Source organism: Thermobia domestica, chromosome 13 (assembly GCF_964235325.1).
Source record: "Thermobia domestica chromosome 13, izTheDome1.hap1.1, whole genome shotgun sequence".
Lineage (NCBI taxonomy): Eukaryota > Metazoa > Arthropoda > Insecta > Zygentoma > Lepismatidae > Thermobia > Thermobia domestica.
In genome coordinates, this window is record NC_137466.1 from 94,650,453 (window position 1) to 94,654,966 (window position 4,514).

The following is a 4,514-nucleotide window of genomic DNA, read 5'->3' on the forward strand; positions in this document are numbered from 1 at the left end:
GAACATAACGGAAGTACCCCAACAAAGCCCATGGACACGATGTTGTCCAGCACAAACTTACTTGGCCGAGGAACGAACCATGCACCTCACGCACTCTCTACCACTGAACTCCGTTCCCCCCACAAAGGAAAGAGAAGAATAGTTTCCCATGTGAATCAATCAAGTAAAATATATAAAAATAGAATAGGCACTGAACACCGTTCTAATAGCAGTCGAAGAAATTACGAGGGGGGAATCTTACTGCAGGACAACTTTTAAACTGTGCTCCAAATGGTTTTGTTTATCAGTGTCCACCATAAAGGCCTATTTTTATTCTACTAGATAATCTCCTAGTTTCCTATTTGTAGAAACGTATAAAAGTAATAGATAAATTATTCCAAGGAATAACTGACAAAGTACCACCGCTATAAAAAAAAAGAAAGAAAGAAAGAAAAAAGAAACAAAAACGAGATGAAGACTGCGATGTATATACACATTACAGCTGAAGTTGTTTACAACGCAGAGCAAAGCATGCGACCAGAAACAGCAAAGAATTTTTTTTAGAAGAAAAACTCGAGGCAAAGAAGTTATTTTTGGTAAGGTCATGTGACCAAAATTAGTGTTTCCTATTGGTGTTTTATGATTCCCACCTTACTACGGTATGGAGCGGTTTACTACAGTTTATACACAGTATATCTCCCGTGCATGCACATATATTTGTTAGGATTCCACTATTTTGTTTAACATTCTTCGCATTTAAAAAATCGGATTCGAATATGGGAGACGTTTATTGTGTTACGTCATTCTTATGTTGGTAAGTCATCTCTTACTTTTACGAATATTATATTTTATTATTTTTTTTTAAACGGTATATTTAGTTACTTTTGCGTGATTTTAGGTAAAATATATGATTTAAATTTCATGTATCTTGCATGAATTTTGTATGTTAAACTTGGCATTTTACAGTACATTATTTTATTCTACATATACTCCTTTTATTACTTTATTGCTCACTTTATACTGGGGTCTCTTAATCATGTTGATGTAGTTTTTTTCGGTAACACCAATATCCAGTTTCAAATTATAGATACTTAAAACTTTCATAGTATACCTTTGCTTCTATCTTGAGGGCACGGTGGCTCAATGTTAGATCGCTCACCTTTGGTACTGCTAAGTATCCTTGGTTCGATTCCAGACCAAGCGAGTTTCTTATAAAAGTACGCCGTGTTCATTGGTTTTCCCGAGGTTCTTTCATTTTGTCTCACATTCTCATTCCACCAATTATTTCATCATTATTCACTCTCATTAATCATCCGTTTCCTTTATTACATACATAAACGTCGGACGTTAAATTAGGTTAATTTCATTTCCTTGCTTTTATTGGTATAATCGGTTGGTGATCTCGCATCGTGTGTAATTGAATAACCTTTGAATTTTCGCAGCCGGTCATTCTGTGTGATAAAGAGTGTTCATGCTTCACTTAGTTACAGTGGTTGATTTTTTATTTAAAAAAAAATAAGTTCCATGATTATGCACCGAGGTCAAGGAAGACGGTGATGATGAGATTAATGATATGGTGGAATGAGAAAAGTTAGAGGAAACTAGAGAATACCGAGAAAACCCACGCACACGGGTTCTCTCATCTCAAATTTCACTTGACGCGGGCTGAGATCGAACCAGGGACCCCACACATGAAGTGATTGAGATGATATCTTTAAATATAGACAACGGCTAGTTTTTCTTTAATCATCTTTAATCTCCAACACTTATTGTATAGCCTTGCAAGCAAAAAATGTAAAATAGCTTCATGAGAATGGCCGTTGCATTAAAGTTTAGTATACCTCCCAAATCGAGGCTAGGGTTGAAGGTCAAAAACGACCCATCATAATACTTCAAATTTCAATGTTCACTTCCATGCAGGACCCCTCATGCACCAAAACACACTAGCCAGTAGAGTTGCAGAAAAAGTTAGATCATCAGGAGTAGAAAGAATACCTTACGACTGGTTTGAAACACCACAATAGAATGGAAAACGATGTACCATGCTCACTTAACCATTTCCATCATTCCTATGATATATATATATATATATATATATATATATATATATATATATATATATATATATATATATATATATATATATAAAATTAAACGATAATTTGAGGTATCTACGTGTGTGTGTGTGTGTGTGTGTGTGTTTGTGTTTGTGTTTGTGTTAGAATATTTTTTTTATATATTACTGAACATTACAATTAAATTTAATTTGATTTGAATGTCCAGTAGAATTATTAACTTATGATTTAACATTTCACTAGAACGGTTTCTGTGTCACCAGACATTGAAATTGAACAATCCAACAAATCAAGATTCTTTTTTCTTTAATTAGTGCCGTCCTCAGTGAAACGTTGATGTTGATAAATGCAAGATAAATAATATTATCAAATGAAAATAGTGGGAGAAAATGTGGAACATGACCTTCCCCAACCCCCGAAAAATCCACGGACACGACCTTGCTCATCATGAGCTTGTACAGTCTGTGATCGAAACAGGCACCTTTCACACCAGATATTAGCGCCCTACCATTGATCTACCGAACCGCTTGTCCCTGTATCAAATTATCTAGGGCAGAGCAAGTTAATTGAAAAATTGTTATGAAATTTCAACGTTAATCAAATTTGTTATGACACGAGACAAAAGTAGTACCCAATTTCTTGCCATGTTTAATTCTGTTAGCTATGGGGCTTTATTTCCTAGGTAATACAACAAGCAGAAAGAATAGCATTTACAAAGTATAAATACTATTCAAGGTTTGTATCCAAGTACAGCTAGACACTTAACAAAGTCTTCAACGTTTGAGCTGGCAAAGCAACTAAGAATGGATATTATTTCAAAGGCACATCTACTTTTGCATAGCACTTGCTAGCTACTAGACCGAGTGTTCTTTTATATATATATATTTTAATGTTGTTCACGTCCATCTGTTATTGGGACAACTGTTTCTAAAAGGATAAATTATGTCCATTGCATGATATGGATATCAAAGTTGGTTTCACTCATAAAGAACAGGACCTGGTGGTCTCCGAAAACATAGGCCTAAGAAATATACAAAGACATTGTTAAGACGAATTAATGCATAAATAGACAAGCCAAATAGTTACCAGTAGAAGTTACATAATGTTAAGTCCAGACAATTGAATTTCATACGAATAATAAGATTGAAATATCACAAATGTCACCCGTATGGGATCTAAGCGTTGAATGTGAAGATTTCTAACAGGAAAATCTTGTTCAAGAAGACTTTTTAGATAGATCAACAAAAGGAAAAATAGAAAACAGAATTTTCCAGAGCCCAGCCTCAGTAACAAACATGCTTATTGGATTGGCTTTGCCTGAATAGTAGCATATTATATTTTTAAGTTGACGTCGCATGTGTCTGATCTTTATCCTAAAGAAGATAACAAAAAAAATGAGTGATGATAATAAAATAAACAATAAGAGGTCAATACGTAACACCCATTAATTTGCGGGATTCGAACAAGCGACAGATAGATCTTGTGATAGCGAGCGTAATGCTTTTTGCTCGTTTAATCATTGCACCAGATAGGATAAGTAGCTTTTCTTTTCGTGGTGACGAACTTTCGGGTTTCTTCGACCAAACTCGTTGCTTGTGTATAAGAATTCGTACCGCAGCCTCCTCATAATGCAATTATCAAAACTGAAATTTAAGTTCCGAACAACAGGTTAGCCTACATCAAAATAAAATAAAAACAAAGATCCAAAGGAAAGATTAAAAGAAAAGGAAAATAGTTCTGACTTATTTTCCTGACTAAAAATCTAGAGGCATTGCAGTAAATCTTTCAATAGGGTATCCTGCTACACTTCTTACGTCAATATCACATCTGTTACTTGTTTTCAGTTCTTAGACAAAATTCTATTTATTCTTGTGTTTTCTTTGGCCCATCCCATGCAAAGAAAGACCTTCTGCATGCCATAATTCGCTTCACTACCGTTCGAAAAATGACAGTAGTTGATGTGGTTATCAACAAATTAGCTCTGCTGTGTAAATAGGTCTGTTCGAATCTGATTAAGAGAATCTTCGTAATCACATGCGGCCTTAGAACACATAATCAATCACATAAAAGTTTGAAGTACCCTATCCTATCATATATATAGAGCAGTGAATGAGGACCTTTTAACCAGAATAAATGAACGTTTTGGCGCCCTATTCACTTCATTTCAAATATTGTTCATTTTCTTAATTTGAGCACTTTCGTTTAGAACGGAATAGGAATATTAATTCGAATTGATCTTAAGTTAAAACAAAATTTATTTCATATTATTGCTTAAACCGTAAATAATGTTATTTTAATTAACTTGATACAAAATACATACGTATAAAGAAAAGACACAAATTACATTAAATAGCTTCAAATTTGTCTACCTTTACATTGTATGACTAATACCAATAATGGTGTGTCAAGGTGTTTGAAATCTTCAATCGAAAAATATAGTATTGTGCAGTATTTTCGGAC